Source organism: Diabrotica virgifera, chromosome 4 (genome assembly GCF_917563875.1).
Source record: "Diabrotica virgifera virgifera chromosome 4, PGI_DIABVI_V3a".
Lineage (NCBI taxonomy): Eukaryota > Metazoa > Arthropoda > Insecta > Coleoptera > Chrysomelidae > Diabrotica > Diabrotica virgifera.
This window is the reverse complement of record NC_065446.1, coordinates 173,420,526-173,438,027: the sequence shown is the minus strand read 5'-3', so window position 1 is coordinate 173,438,027 and position 17,502 is coordinate 173,420,526. Positions and strand designations below refer to the sequence as shown.

The window sequence follows — 17,502 nt, the reverse complement described above, 5'->3', positions numbered from 1 at the left end:
AAATAAAAAAGATTTCCCCAACACTGTGGCAAAATTGTGTTTCACATGTTATAAAAACGGAAGATCATTACAGAACATTAACCTCACATATTAAACCAATAATTATAACATTAGATAACGATTCTAGTGAAGATGACAGCGATAGTGACATTGAGTTGTAATTTGTATTTATTTTTTTCCGTCTAAACTTCAAATTTTATTTTTCTATGTTATTTTTATTATGTTATCTTTTTAATTCTGATTTTTGCTACCACTCTTTTAATATTTTATTGTTATTATCATTAATTTCCTTAATTTGTTCATTTCTCTTATTTCATTGTATGTACATAATAATATACCTATAACTACATAGATCTAAATACGTAATAAATATAATGATATGATATTTAAATTTATATTTATTATTCCAACCCCATTAAAATATTATATCTACTTGAAGACTTGAATTTTTTTTTGTTAAGGGAATGGGTACGAACTTTCGGCTTTAAGCCGCTACGTTATTACCGAGGGCCGAAAGTCCCTGAAAACTTCTATAATGTTTATTTTAATTAGTTACAGGGGTGAGAAACTAAGAGAAAATTTAGTGTGATTTTTAATTTTAAATATATCATTCAAAAGAAACTTTTAATTCATTCCAAGGGACTTTCGGCCCTCGGTAATAAAGTAATTTTTCATTCTGCGTTTAAATTTTTCAAAAATACTTACATATTAGTTTTCTCAGGATTCGAAAAAATGATTACATTTAAAACACATTGAAAATTTTGACAGGCGTCAAAATTTTGCATTTGTTCCTTTCCCCTTAATTTTAGCGAATCCGCTCCTGGAGGGTTTGTTGTTTGTTATTATGATACTAAATCGGTAGGGACATCCCACCAGCGCCAGGCCAAATTTCTTATATCTTGACGCAAAGAATACTAAGGTAAGTTAGCTTAAATCGACCTATTTTAACCTCATGAATCCAAGGTTTATTCTTTACCAAACACCCTGTAGAAAAACAATTCATAAATCGAAAAATTTACTAATACATTGTGCCTTTAAAGTCGAAATAGTAGTTGGAAAATCCGATGTATAAAATACTCGCTAATGTGCAATATCATTAACTTTTAAATATCGCAAATAAAATATGTATGACCAAGTCAAACATGTCATAAGATGTGACAAAAGAATTTTACTATATTTCAGATATCAACAACCGTCTTGCAAATTATTAGGTGAACGTCTGACCAAAATACTAGAAGAACATAGTGTAACCAATAGATTCAAGAAACAACAACGGATGATAAAAGAATAGACCTTATGGGCCAAAGAAGACAATACAAAAACAACGCAGATGAATAAACAAAGAAAAGAAAGAGAAATAAAATAAAAAATACGAGCCGCTAAAGAAAAGTGGATGGCGGATCGATGTTCAGAAGTGGACGAATTAGAAAAGAAACACATGTTGAATTTGCACAAGAAAGTTAGTAAGTGACTGGCTATATAATAAAAAAACACTAATACTTTATACTAAAATTACAATAAAGATGCACTAGAAATAAACAAAACCAAGACACGTTGAATGTTACGAGGAGCATTCCCGAATCTTGATTTACAATGTATACTTATTTACAATGTATAACTTTGTAAATCATGATTTGGGATTTACAATGTATATGTTATAGTCAAAGCCCGAATTTCAGGCACTCCTAGGTTTGACTAGGCAATCCTCAGGTCTGACTGACGGTCTTAGTCAAAGCCCGAAATAAATTACAGTTTCGGCCTTTGACTAGTCAAACCTAGGAGAGACTACGTTGGTCAGGCAAAGGTCGAAATTTAATTTTATGAAATCGGGGTTTGACTAGTCAAACCCCGATCAGCTATTAAAATGTCGTAATTTGTTAGATTAGGTTTACTAAAACGTCATTTTTTAATTTTAATGTTTAATTTTATTCTTATATTGTCGAAATAAATTTTTTTTATATTAGTGTTTATTCTCACATGTTGATGTTGACGCATTATGGCATTTAGAGTTACACAATACATTAGACCTTTTACACATAATTTTGAAGAGCATTTCTTATTGCAGTAGCATTTTATAAAGTCTTGTCCTCCAAATTTAGAATCTTTTGTACTAATTTTTCTTAGAGACAATTCAGAAATTCTCTTTGCATTCTCTTATTCGATTTCTTGAAAAAAGTGTGTTTATTGTTCCCTATTCCGTACCAACTCTATATGAACCGTCAATTGTTTTATCTTTTATGATACCCAAAATATTTCGAGCACCTTCTTTGGCTCTATCAAAGCTAAGGATAGGTATTGTTACAGTTAAGCATTAAGCATTGTTACATAGCATTAAGGCGGGTTACGCTTACGTATTTTGCCCGTGCTATTGTCAGATATTTTATTATCTATTTTCAAACTCAAGCAGTAGGTACATTTGTATCTATGCATTGCATAAATGTAATACACTCGTAATGTCAACCCACCTGTAGGCTGAGCACTATCAAAAGTAAGGATCACCATAGTACTAACGAAGGCCCTGGACCGTCGTCACTAGTGGAGGAAGAAAATTGTCAAACAATTCAGATTACTTCTTCAGGTGTGGTTTGTTGTATTTGCCAAAAAGAGAGCTCTGACGCATATTCGAGCATAATTTGTAATCAGATGGTATAGACATGCGTTGTGCGAAGACAGAAAAGATTAAAATAAATAAAGGGAAAGGCGATTGAAGGTCTTTATGCCCAGGCCAATGCTACGAAACAATTAAGTGAAAAAAAATTCCTCCAATTTCGATCAGAGAAAATTTAACCATACCTATTCCCAGCTTTGATAGAGCTAAAGGAGATACTCTAAATATTTTGGGTATCATACAAGATAAAACAGTTGACGGTTTATGTAGAGTTGGTATATAAACACACTTTTTTCAACAAATAAGAGAATGCAAAGAAAATTTTCTTAATTTCGAAGACGTTCTGTCTCTAAGAGAAATTAGTACAAAAGATCTAAATTTGGGGGACAAGGCTTATAAAATGCTACTGTAATAAGAATTGCTCTTCAAAATTATGTAAGTGTAAAAGGTCTAACGCAGGGCTTCTCAATCTGTGGTACATGTACCAATGGTGGTACATATCATTATGTGCAGTGGTACACAAAACGCAAAAACAGCAAAAATTTATCATATTTATAGTTAATTAGATTAACTACCGCCATATGTATTTTAGTTAGGTGGTACCAAAAATAATTATAAGAATTTTGTGGTAGGTACATCACTCAAAAAAATTGAAAGCCACTGGTCTAACCTAATGTGTAACTCTAAATCCCATAATGCCTCAACATCAATATGTGAGAATAAACTCTATTTTTTTATTTTAATTACGACAGTATAAAAATAATAAATATTACAATTAAAAAATGACGTTTTATTAAACCTAATCTAACAAATTACGACATTTTAATAGCTGATCGGGGTTTGACTAGTCAAACCCCGATTTCATAAAATTAAATTTCGACCTTTGCCTGACCAACTTAGTCTCTCCTAGGTTTGACTAGTCAAACCTAAGGCCGAAACTGTAATTTATTTCGGGCTTTGACTAAGACGGGCTTTGACTAAGACCGTCAGTCAGTCCTGAGGATTGCCTAGTCAAACCTAGGAGTGCCTGAAATTCGGGCTTTGACTATAACATATATACATTGTAAGTCATGATTCGGGAGTGCTCCTCGTAATAACTTATACGAAATACTGAGAAATGCGATTCTCGGTATGATTACCGGTACTCAAATACAAAAGTAACAAAAGTAATCAAAGTAACGAATACTTTAAATGATTACTTTATACAAAAGTAACGATTTGTAACGAATACTCGAAAGTAACTATAGTCGACATCACTACTCGTAACATTCAACGTGTCTTGGTTTATTTATTTAGTGCATCTTTATTGTGATTGTAGTTTAGTAGATAATCCAGGAAATTATTATTGATGAACGAGAAAACAGATTTGACACTATTCAACTGACTAACATATTACAGGAATACCAGATACTAAACACCTTTGTCTATCTCGGGTCTAGTATAACTAACGATGGTAACTGTGAAACAGAAGTTCGGAGACGTATTGGTATGGCAAAAAATGCGATGAGTCGCCTAACTAAAGTTTGGAAAGACAGATCTATCTCTCAAAATATCAAGATGAGACTGGTGAATGCCCTTGTATTCTCAATATTTCTATACGGGGCAGAGACTTGGACTCTTCGCGCATGCGAGCCCTAAAAAATTGATGCCTTTGAGATGTGGTGCTGGAGAAGAATGCTGCGCATACCTTGGACAGCTCATAGGACAAACGTTTCCATTCTAAACCAACTCAATATTAAAAAAAGGCTGTCCACATTATGTCTGCAACGAATTCTGCAATTCTTTGGTCACGTGGTTCGCAGAGGTGACGACAGTTTGAAGAGATTAATTGTTTCTGGAAACGTTCCGGGGAGAAGATCAAGAGGACGATCACCAACTAGATGGTCTGACCAAATAAAGCATTCAGCTGGAAACTCATTCTGCGAAGCTCTTAGAGCAGCTGAAGATAGAGACCAATGGACAAACATTGTTAGGAATATTGGAAGAAATCACGATCCTCAGTAATGGGGAAACGACAGGAGAGAGAGAGAACGAGAAATACTTAAAAACATGGAGCAATTTTTAACACAACTGTTCCAAGATGACAGGCCAAATATAGAGTAACTAATGTAAATCAAGAGGGACCTGAAATTTTAAAATCTGGAGTTCTTTATGCAATGTAATCAGCCAAAACCAAGAAAGCAACTGAACCAGACAACATCTGAACTCTTAAAAAGCTGAACTCTTAAAAATGATACAAGAAGACTACATCAGTGCTCTAGTTAAACTTTTTAATGACGTGTAAAATACTGCTGAAATACCTGGGGAATGGAGTAAGACTGTCCTTATAGCAAGTCCGAAGAAGCAGCGGGCAAAAAGATACAACGAATACAGGTTAATTATTCTGATGAGCCATACATCATCTGATGAGATTGAGGCACTTTTTGGCTTAAATGTAGTTCTCAGAACAACCCGTGACCAACGTAAAAATATTTATGTGACTTTTCTCGATTACGAAAAAGCTTTTGATAGGGTACGGCATGGAACAGTTTTGAACATATTAAGAGCCAAAAGCAATGATAATAGAGGCCTACGTATCACAAAAAATTTTTATTCTGCGCAGAAAGCAGTCGTATGAGTTGATGGGAGATTAACCGGCGAGTGTTACATTCACCTAGGCGTCAGACAGGGATGAATTCTATCCCCACTGTTATTTAATGTCTACTCGGATATAATTTTCAAACAGACTTTGCAAAATAAAAACTTTTTCACGTGCCTTGTCCGGTCCGAAGGTTGGCAATTAACATGGCTATTCTGACATTGTTTATGGCTGATCTGAATAGTTCGACAGATGACAATCCGAACCATTGTCGCAAGTTTTGGAGCCACGAGTGTCTCCTCCTCGCTGGATCCCTTCTGCTGACCATTTTCCATTGGTTGATCAGTTGTAATACTCTATATTTACTGTCCCTCATAACGTGACCCAAGTATTCCAACTTTCTTTTCTTTATAGTTATTCCTACCTCCTCGTTGGTCATGTGCTCGGTCCAGGATATACGTAATATACGTCGGAAAAACCATATTACGAAGCTACTTTTTTCATTAGTGTTGCAGTCATTGTCCATGCCTCCATTCCGTATAACAAAACCGGAAAATAAAGACATTTGAGTGAAAATTAATAGTGAACTGTCAATAATCTTACGCTGACGACAATGTTATTTTATGTGACAGTCTTCAGGCCCTTCAAGAGTGATTGGATTGCGTAAACACGACAGGAAGAGAAATGGGTCTAAAAATGAATATTTTAAGACAAAATATATGATATTTAGTCGCCAACATCACGACAATGCTTCCCTACAGGTATATCAACAAAACATTGAAAGAGTGACTCTAGTGTTGCCCAAAATCAGTCTTGGTCTTGTTCTGGCGTTTTCGCAAGACCTAGACCAAGACCAAGACCAAGACCGACTAATTTTAGCAAGACCAAGACCAAGACCAAGATTTACCGTGCAAGACTTGAGCAAGAACAAGACTAAGGCTGCGAGACTCTTGCGTCTTGCAGTTAGAACTGAGGATCGTTTTAGGGAGTATATTAGTTCGAATATTCTTAGATACTCTACGAGAAACAAAAAAAATTGTAACAAAAATTTTGAAAATTGGACTTATGCGCGTTACGAACAATACCATAAAATACATAGCCAATCAAAATATTCATTTAAAGAACACTTCACACATTTGACACGTAATCAGAGGTCATTATTACAATGTAAAAATAAAATATTTTGTACATTCCTTCCCAGCAGACGACTTCTCTAAAATCAATTGTCCGGGTTATATATTATGAGAATAGTCGCCTTCTAATCATAACATAACATTCTTGCTTTGCGACGCCGATAGTAATATCGAATATCGTATCCAAACTTTTTAAAATTAGCTGATAAAAAATAAAAAATATACCTAATAAGTAATTAATTTTTTTCATTATTAGTTTTCTAAGAATTTACACACAAATCTTTTCGGTATATAGAATAGTGAGACTATTATATTATTGTTTTTGCTGATTGTGCTATGAGGTCACTCGGTTAAACAAAATTTGCCGAAACCGCGCGTATAATATTATTTAAGATACCCTAAAATACCGAAATATTATTTAATAACGATAATATACACTTCTCCAAAAAATTTACGTACCACCTTATAAATGGGTCATTGTTGAATGTTCGAATTTCCTAAACCTGTTTTCCGATTTAAGTGATTTTTTTAATATGTTGTCTTATTTTTATAAATATCGCTGTAATAATATTGTTGCTAGACAAATCAAATTATTGTCGTTGTACACCGGGTGTGGGTACCAATCAAACTGTGTTTTTTTTCTCAGAGTTAAGCACCACTCTGTGGAATATTCTAGCATTTATATAAAATACTGAAATTAGAACGATAGCCTCATATTTATTTTCTTAACATTATGTTTTTTATTCATTCGCTTATATTGGATAATAAAATACATAAGTTTCTAATAAACTTTAGTTAGAACATAGGCACGGATCACTTAGATCGTGGGTTCAAGCCCCACCTAGTGTCAATTGTCTAGATCAGTAATTCTCAATCTTTTTGAGTCATGTACCACAAAATACTTATTATTTTTATTACCACCTAACTGAAATAGCTACGTAATCTAATTAACTATAATAATTGTGGCTGATTTTGGCTGTTTTTGCGTTTTGTGTACCACCGCAAATAATGATATGTACCACCAGTGGTACATGCACCACAGATTGAGAAACGCTGGTGTAGATATTTATTAATTTGGCTGGTCTTTACTATGGCTAGGAGATATTCCACCTTAAAATGTACCTCTCTGTTACGTTGTTCAAAGATATGGAATAGCCTAATAGGCAACTGCGAGACTTGCAAGACTCTTGCTGCAAGACCAAAACCAAGACCGGGACGCAATACCAAGACCAAGACTAGGTGTACTAGCGCAAGACCAAGACCAAGAGTGTCTAAGTCTCGTCTTGGTCTTGCATTTGGGCAACACTAGTTACTGACTTTAAATAATCTGGGATGCACATTACAGACCAACTAGACCCAAGAAAAGAGATCAAATTAATGCAGAATTGAAGCAGTTGAACATGACATTGGTTTGAAATGTGGTTACATAGAAGAATGCTCTCAATACCTTGGACGACGATGCAAACTAACGAAGCTGTAAAACTATTAAAATAAGAACAATGTCATACCTACGGCATATTCTTAGATGAGACCAGTACAGAATCCTTCAGCTTATCATGAAAGGTCAAATTGAAGACCGCAGAGAAATTGGAAGGAATCAGATATCATCGCTTAAATACATTCGCGATTGGAAAGGAATGCGCAATGCTGAAGAACTATTCCGATTAGCTGAAGACCATGAACAATTCACCAATGTAATTTCCAACGTTGGGGATACTTAATACTGCACTGAAGGAAAAATAAAACAATGACGAATTAAGAATAATAAGTACAAGGATAGCAACAAACTAAAGAATATAAAATAACTACAGATTCAATAATATCTAACAAAGCATAATAACTACTACATAATAAAAAAACAATGTATTATCAAAACAAAATGGCCAAAAACAATTATATTATCTGCTCTTAAAAATAGAAGCTATCTAACTAATTAACTGGTATTAAATACATCAAACATCATTGGTCAAAATAATATCACAATACAAGATAACCAATATCTCATTAAATGACGATAAAAGTTAATGCAACTATAATTATAATACCAAATGAACAAACTAATCACGCCAATGAGATTGCGTATTATCGCAAAATGGTCGGCCGCGTAGTGGGAGAGCCCCCACTATTTGATTAGATTCGCTAGGCAGAATAGCTAAAGATCAACAGAAAACAGAAATTTTCCATAAAAACTAATACAATCAAAAATAATTGAAGACATAAGTGGATAAAGGTCATGTATGTCACATTTTTTGAGAAAATTGTCTTATTAGGTTTTTGTTCGTATAATATGCTGTTTAACCTTTTAAAATAACCTATTTTTGGCTAAATAAAAATAACAGAAAGGTATTAAAGCAATATGCCCCACTAGATTTTCGAATTCTAGTGGATAAAGGTATTATGTCCAAAATCGCGTTTGGACATAATATCTTTATCCTTGTGAAATGTGTAAATATGAAGAATTTTTTCTACGACTTTGAAGATCTGCTAACGAACCTCTATTATGTAAAAACCAAACAAACAGTTCAAATGAAGAGGTTAATTTTCAGTAGTAATAACCCAAGGACATTGATAATTGTTCGAAAAAATTTTATAACAGATTTCGAAAGCTTGTTGCTTGGAAACACACCGACGCCGTAGGCGGAGGTCTGTTGCCTGTAAGCAACAAGCTTGAGAAAGTTGTTAAAAATTTTTTGAGCATTTATCAATGTTCGAGGGTTATTCGGATAGAAAATTTTTTGCTGGTTATGAAAAAAAAAATACAGAGCAGAAACAATTTATTTAAATGTGCAATTAACAAAGGAACAATTAGAAAAATTTAATGAAGATCCAGACATCTTTTGAATGGGTCAATAATAACTTTCATTTCCTTATAATACTTTTCTTGTAAAAGCTTACTTGTTAGGTTCCACATGGTTTTGACAGTAGCTTCTTTAAACTCTGTACCATCTTTTCTTCTCATGTTCACAGCCCAATCCTTTAAAATCGACGCCAATTCTTCCACCGTCCGATTTCCATCTAATTCATATTTTCTATCATTGCAAAAGTCCATAAACGCTTTCCATACAAATTTTTTACTGTAAACAGTATTCTTTGGTATATTTGATTCGATAATTTCATTAATATTCTCATCAGTATTACAACCAAATCGTGAAATTTTGAAATATTGAATATTTGAAATGTCAAAATCGAAATGAAACGAAATGTAGGTATCCATAGCTACATGATTGAGTGAAAACAGCCCATGGGATCTGTTTTCAGTATAATGTTGGTTTTATTGGTTGTATTCAATTAGATGACCACAAATTAATTGATTTCATTGGATTTCTAATTGAGCAAAAAATTTTCGTGTTAATGTAAAATGGATAAGAGTGAACAAATTTGGCTTCTATCTCTATAAGACATACCTTACTGACTAAATTCAGCCAGTAGATTAAAAAAAAAAGGACAGCACATCTGACCAGAACTGAATATAGACCAAGAAGACTGGAAAATAAAACTGGTGGTTGGAGTTTGGAAAAACTGGGAAACATTTAAGAGCGAATGGATGATGCGATCCAAAACATTGCCATGTGAAAATCTGGAACTGGGCAAGACATATAGGAAGAATGTAAGACAACCGTTGGATGTAGCGAATCCTTGAATGGCGAACAAGAACAAGTAAGAGAAGTAGAGGCAGACCTCAAACCAGATGGACAGATGACATCAAGCAAATGGCTGGACACGAATGGATGCAAAAAAAACGAACAAAAATTAATGGACACACCTAAGGAAGGCTTACATCCGACGTTGGATAGAATAGCTGTTAATGATGATGACAGAAGAAAGCACTGCATAATAAAATACATTCATGCAATCCTGGATAATCAGTCTAGTGTCTAGTCTAGTACATAAATACAGAGTCCATCGTAACTGTAAATGCCAAATTAATTAAAAAGCAGAAGAAATTGCGTAATCAGCATAGTCAGAAATATAATATAGGTAGACTCTGATGGATATTGCATCATTAAATTAATATCTCACGTGAAATATATAAAATGCCAGAACAGTACACAGTGATTTTTTATTCTAAATGGGAAATAAGCCACAATTTAACTTAAAAAAATTATTTTATTGACGTTTCGACCTCCAACTCGGACGTCGTTATTAAAATACGTATTTTGATGATAACGACGTCCGAGTTGGAAGTCGAAACGTCAATAAAATCATTGTTTAAGCTAAACTGTGGCTTATTTCCCATTTAGAATAATAAATTACATAAACGCCACGAAGAAATAGCTTCAGAACAGTACAAAGTGATTACAAATAACAATTTACTTAACACAACACTAAAATTAACGACCAAAATGATACCAAACAAACTGAATAAAATTATGACATTAGCAGAAGAACAACAAGGTTTTAGGTCGGGAAGATCATGCACCGACGCTATATTTATAATGAGGCAGATTCAAGAAAAATCGTTAGAATACAACAAACCGGCATACTTATGTTTCGTGGACCTTAAGAAGGCATTCGACAGGGTCAAATTAAAGGACGTTATCCATTTATTGTACGCAAGAGAGGTACCTCTAGGAATAATTAAAACGGTCGAAAATATCTACCAGAACAACACAATAAAAGTAAAAGTAGATGATGAACTAACTGACCCAATTGAAGCTGGCAATGGGATAAGACAGGGAGATTCCCTGAGTCCTCTGTTGTTCAACCTGATCATGGACGAAATAATAAAAAAAGTAAGAACAAAAAAAGGATACCAAATGGGAGAAAAACAACTTAAAATAATCTGCTATGCAGACGACGCAATACTAATCTCTCTAAGAGAAGATGATTTACAACGTATGCTGCACGAATTTAATATAACCGCTAGAAAATTTAACATGTTAATTTCCCCAAAAAAGACTAAATGCATGGTTATAACAGCAGATCTAATAAGGTATAAATTAGAGCTGGCAGCTGGAGGGTCAAATAATAGAACAAGTCATGGAGTTTAAATATCTAGGCATCACACTATGCAACTACGGAAAGCTCGAAACAGAAGTGGAAGATCAGGTGAATAAAGCAAACAGAGCCGCAGGTTGCCTGAATGAAACAATATGGAGAAATAAAAACATCGGAAAAGAAGTGAAAGCCAGAATTTACAAAACAGTCATCAATAATGACATACGCGGCAGAAACACGACCTGATACAGAAAGGACAAAAAGAATGCTAGAAACAGCAGAGATGAAAACATTGCGAAAAATCGATGGTAAGACGATGTGGGATAAAGCTAGAAGTGCAGATATACGAAGGAGATGCAAGGTGGACAACATTAATAACAGGGTGAAAAGCAGAAGAGTAGAATGGAACGACCACATAAGCCGAATGACAACAAATAGAGTAGTAAGGACGGCGAGAGACGGTTCCCCAATAGGAAGACGATCAGTGGGAAGACCACGAAAAAGATGGAATGACAACTTACTGGAGGCACATTGAAAAACAGACAGAGTAATGTCTATATAAAAAGAAGAAGAAGAAGAAGGCTAACGGAGAATGGCGCAGAAGAACAAACCAGGAGCTAATGGAGATGTATAAGGGACCCAAAACAACACAGAAAATCAGGGCACAGACAGTTAGACGGTTGGGATATGTTTTACAAATGCCAAAAGAAAGAAACGTCCTAAGAGTTTTGCAAGCATGAGAACAAGGGAAAAGTGAAGAAGGGAGACCACAAAGGAAGTGGATTAGTGTTGCCTGGACTGACATAGAAAACTGATAGTGACTGAAGAGAACCAGTGAAGGACCGCAAACATTGGAAAGAATTTATCAAGACCATCGAAGTCAAGGGCCTCGAAGACCTATAGTGCTGTTATTATATACCTAAGCGACCATCATCAAATCAACCTAAGAAATCGCGATCAAACATCACAAAAACAAGATATTCGATTACTAACAGACAAGACAAGTCTACTAAAATTGACATTTTAAAATGGCTGTCAACGGTCACATATTTTGACAAGTGTCCAATGATTTTTACAAATTCGAGACAATTTAAGTAAATAAATTATTGAAAAGATGTTGGGTCTAAACCTTAATCATTTAAATAACAAATAATGTCATCAAATAAGTATAAAATTCTACAGAGGACATACAACAAAATTAGATGCAACTTTGTAGATATGTGTTCGTTTTTCTTAAATTACTCCTAGAAATGTAAAACTAAAAACTATACCTATAAATTATCAGCCAAAACTTAAACAAATTGACAAATCACAGAAAACAAAAACATGAATAAAAACAAAAAGATGTACTGGAATAATAATTAGGTGTTTAAATAATTTTTTGTTTCCGTGTAATAATCACATAAAATATTTTGAGTTTTTTGGTTTGAAAACGTTTTTATTATCGTTGGTTTCCATAAATTATTCCATAACATTAATGTATTTAAAAACATTGATTGGTTAACCACATAAATTCTATATATAGTCCAAAACAACAAAATCAACTAATAATAATATGCAGTATCAATGATGCGTGATGTGTTGACATTAATAATAAATATGTTCCCGATTATTGTTATTTTATAATTTTAATAACCCGTAAGTGTGTACATAGAAATAAAAATCCACCAACTGCCAAAAAGAATCATATTCCTAACCTCAAAGATCCATTACACATGTCACAGATCAATCTAACCAATGGACGTAGATCTGACCACTTCAAAAGTTTAAATTCACTTGTAGATTTCACACACAACAACAAAATCTTTTAACAAAACTGACAAAGAACGTTTCACTGTCGGGATAAAAGTATCGAGTTACACGATTATTTTACGAAAACGTAGTATATTTCAAAATTCACGAAACAACACAAAAGAATATAGTTTCTCGTTGATGCAGAACGGAGAACAAACAACAAAACGCATTGAAAACAGAAGAGTAAAGAAAATAACGCGCACCTGTATAACAGCCACAGAATGAATAGAGTTGTGCTAGTTCGAAACACTCTGCGCTCCCCACCAACCGTGTGCCTTTTCGAACTTATGAATGAATAGTCTCGGCGCGAGGTACCACGACCGGAACTGACGTAATAAGCGTAGTGTATTCAGTTTCCACTCTTGAAAGAGGTTTGTCTTTTTTGCTTTTGGGCTTTTGGGAAGATGTGCGAGAGAATTTCGGTAGGACCGAGAGATGTGCGTGTGATTATTTTTGAAAGATGCACCGTTTTTATTTGGAATGAATAAACAGTTCTCGAAAACGGGAACTATGACAATTTTATATCATTATGATTAGTCATATGAGATTTTTGTTAACTGCCGTTTTATTTTGAGCTTGATAATTTTTTATTTAGACTATTTCCAACATTTTATATTTTTAAAGCATTCTCAAAATGCATGCAAATAAAAATCATAAATATACTGCTGAACTTAAAAAAAAATGAAAATAATACGTACTTATTTCGCTCTTTCACTTGCAAAAAACCTGGAACGATCGACCTAATTACGCCGGTCAATGGGTGCAAGAATAGTAGTCCTGTCGCCAGGGGGGGTACAACGGCCTCCTTTATTCAGATGGACTTACCCAAGTTTTTGGGTAACAGTTGATCCGGATGTCGATAAGATTGTTATTGACCAAGAACTTGAGGAATTACATAACAGAGGTTTCTCACAAAACAAAACATTTTTTTGTATTTTTTGGGTCATTCTAAGTAAAAAATGTTCTAACAAGTTTTCCCGTAGGATGCTCAGTTTTCAAGATAAACGCGGTTGAACTTTCAAAAAATCGAAAAACTGCAATTTTTAAACCCGAATAACTTTTGATTAAAAAATAAAATAGCAATTCTGCTTAGCGCCTTTGAAAGTTCAAGTCAAATTATATCGGTTTTGATTATTTGCATTGCTAAAAATTTATTGTGTTATTGTTAAACAAAGCTACAAACACCTAGTGCGTGAGTGATGTTTTCTATGATTTCTCATTTAAAATCTAACGAGTAGGTAGAATAGGTACTAGTGCAATCGAGGCTATTTCTACGTAGCATGCGTTAAAATGCATGTAAAGGCACGGGAAACACTATGTGTTTATAGCTTTGTTAAACAATAAAAAAATAAAGTTTTTGCAATGCAAATAATTAAAACCGATATAATTTGACTTAAACTTTCAAATCCGGTAAGCAGACTGGCTATTTTATTTTTTAATCAAAAGTTATTCGGGTTCAAAAATTGCAATTTTTCGATTTTTTGAAAGTTCAACCGCGGTTATCTCGAAAACTAGCCATCCTACGAAAAAAATTGTAGAAACATGTTTTGCTTAGAATGACCCAAAAAATACCAAAAAATGTTTTGTTTTGCGAGAGATCGCGGTTATGTAATTCCTCAAGTTCTTGGTCAATAACAATCTTATCGACATCCGGATCAACTGTTACCCAAAAAATTCGTATTCTACGGGTCAAAATACATGAAAAAAACTTGGGTAAGTCCATCTGAATAAAGGAGGCCGTTGTACCCCCCCTGGCGACAGGACTATAGGATATTACCTCCGAATTCTATCCTACTGCATGGATTTTAATGAAATTTTGGGCCTAGCCTCTACTTATCTCCTAATTCAAAGTCTACCCTATGCCGATGTGTGCTTTTATCTTGGGGGTGGTTCCCACCCCTTCTGAGGGGTGAAAAAATTTTTGGTTAAAATTATCACCGAATTCACTAGAGAACCTAATTCTGAGCAAAAAATGTTCTATAATTTTTTTTTGAAAACTCATTACTTTTTGAGTTATTCGTGGTTGAAAACTGGCCATTTTCATTGAAACATAATACCTTTTCGAACAGTTTTTTGCGAATACCTTAAAAACTATGCATCTAACGAAAAAAACTATATTCAACATTTTTGTAAGTTATAAAAAAACAAAGAGACACTTGCCTCCATAACTCTTCTAGTTATGATACACAAAGAGATATGGTAGGTCCAGTGTTTCCCAACCGGTGGGTCGCGACCCACTAGTGGGTCGCGGGTGGATTTCAGATGGGTCGCGGCGTGGCCCATACAGGAGCTGAGTAGCATACAGATCGGTTTTCTCCCAAATTATCCTACGCGGATCCAAAACTCGGTTCTTGTTCTCAGTCTGCCTCTAGTATTTGCCCGAGTAATAACATACGACAATGGCTTGATACACTTTTCAGCGTTGTTTCTGTTTAAAAAAGTAGTGAAGTTTTCACGAATTTATACTGATTAATGATGGAAAACTGGCTGAAAAGTGGGTCTTGTGTTAAGAGAAAACTGCAATCTACTGGCGAAGGTGAACCTACTCGTTCATCTACTTGCAATGACACTAAAGTGTCTCCAGTATTTTCAAATGTTAAGAAAGCGAAGATAATGTTACGAAAATATTGTCCTGTACATCTTCAATACGGATTCGCGTTCATAGGTATGGAAGAAGAACCTATACCTCAATGTATCCCTTTGTTTAGAAAACTTGACTAATGAAAATATGAAGCCTTCAGAACTTCATTTCAACCAGATTTCAACTAAACATCCAGAAACCTTAAATAAACCTTAAATAAATGTTTTTTTCAAAGAACTGATTTTGGCTCAGTCGAATATGGAGAATGTGGCATCGGGGCAAGCTACCTAATAAATAAAATTACCATGGTCTCTTACCAGCTGTCTTTGATAATAGCAAAAAATAGCACTGCGAACACAGCAGACGAGAATCTTATTTCGCGCGGGGCAGAAATAATTTCGTCACCTCTGTTTGACGGATAAGCAAACAGATACTATACAAAATACCCCTATAACACTACACTGAAACGTAGAATTGAAGAAATGTCTGTTAACGTGAAGGAGCGTTTAATATCTGCTATGAAAGAAACTGACTTTTATTCTTTACACATCGACGAAAGTACATATATTGCTGACAAAGTTGTTATTATGCTTAGTAAGGTTTAATATCAATGGATCAGTTGAAGAAGAAATGTTACTTTGCCACACACTAAACACCACTACAACCGGTCAAGACATTTTCAATTCCTTGGATAGTTTTATTCGCGAAAATGGGACTAATAATTGGTCCCAATATGTCGGGCTTACAATCGAAGGAGGTGAGGGATGGGTCGCGAATATGAAAAAACATCAGAAGGTGGGTCGTCAGACTTAAAAGGTTGGGAACCACTGTGGTAGGTGAAAATAGTTTGTTTTTTGGTACATTCTCAAATTAGTGTATTCAACTTCAAATAACAGTGTATAAACGAATGGACACTAAATAGAAAAAAAGAATGGAACAACCATATAACCAGAATGGGGGAGACACGTGTGGTCAAAATAGCACGAGATAAATCACCAATCGGCAGAAGAAGTATCGGCCGACCGCGCAAAAGATGGAGCGACAACCTTCCATAGAGGTATCAATCCGCCAATGAACAAGCAGAATTGCTTATAAAGAGGAAGAAGAAGAAGAAGAACTTCAAATAACAGAGAAACGGTCGATTTTAGGTGTATAATGCTAACAAAACCTTTTGTAGCGCTTGAAAAGACCTTTAAAATGAGCTATATTAAAGGTCCCTTACATTAAAACTAAGCGAGATATGCTGGAAACAAAATTGATAACTAATGTGTTTTAAGAAAAAATGAGAAGTAATTGTAACTCTCATTCACCAAAATGTATATGCATTGTTTTCCTTCTGCAGTACCTTTTACTATAGTGTTATTTCTATATTCAGAAAGTTGGACGAGTTTAAAATGAATGGTTTTTGAAAAAAAAAGATCAAATTATAGAATATAGAGAGCATTTTTAAATTTTCTTAAAAATCTTCCTTATTCTCCATGTAACTTGAAAATGATAAGAAATACAGTAATGAAAAATCAAAAGGAAATTTTTATCTAAAAAAACCCTACATTTTTGTGTGGTATCTTTTTTCGTATCTCTTATCATTTTCGAGTTACATGAAGAAAAAGGAAGATTTTTAATAAAAGATAAAAATGCGCTGAAAATTTGATCTTATTTTTTTCAAAAACCATTTATTTTAAAGTAGTCCAACTTTTTGAACATATAAATAACACTATAATAAAAAGTATTGTAGAAGGAAAACGATGTATTTAAATTCTGATGGATGAGGGGTATACTTCTCATTTCTTCTTAAAATACATTAGTCATCAACTTTTTTTGCAGAATATCTCGCTTTGTTTGAATGTACTCGACATTTAGTATTGCTCAG

The 17,502-nt window shown here is 34.1% G+C and overlaps 1 protein-coding gene across 3 annotated transcripts in view; it reads right to left on the bottom strand.

The window, feature by feature from the left end:
• Window positions 1-17,502, bottom strand: part of LOC114330372 (protein C-ets-1-like) — a 683,925-nt gene that overhangs the window by 387,847 nt on the left and 278,576 nt on the right. Inside the window, exon 1 of one of the 3 annotated variants that reach the window (XM_050649793.1) lies at window positions 12,955-13,283. The exons of 1 other annotated variant lie outside the window; for it this stretch is intronic. The gene's annotated coding sequence lies outside the window, so the exon portion shown is untranslated. Of the gene's footprint in view, window positions 1-12,954; window positions 13,284-17,502 lie in introns of those variants that run through there. One more of the 3 variants, XM_050649792.1, reaches the window with a different exon arrangement.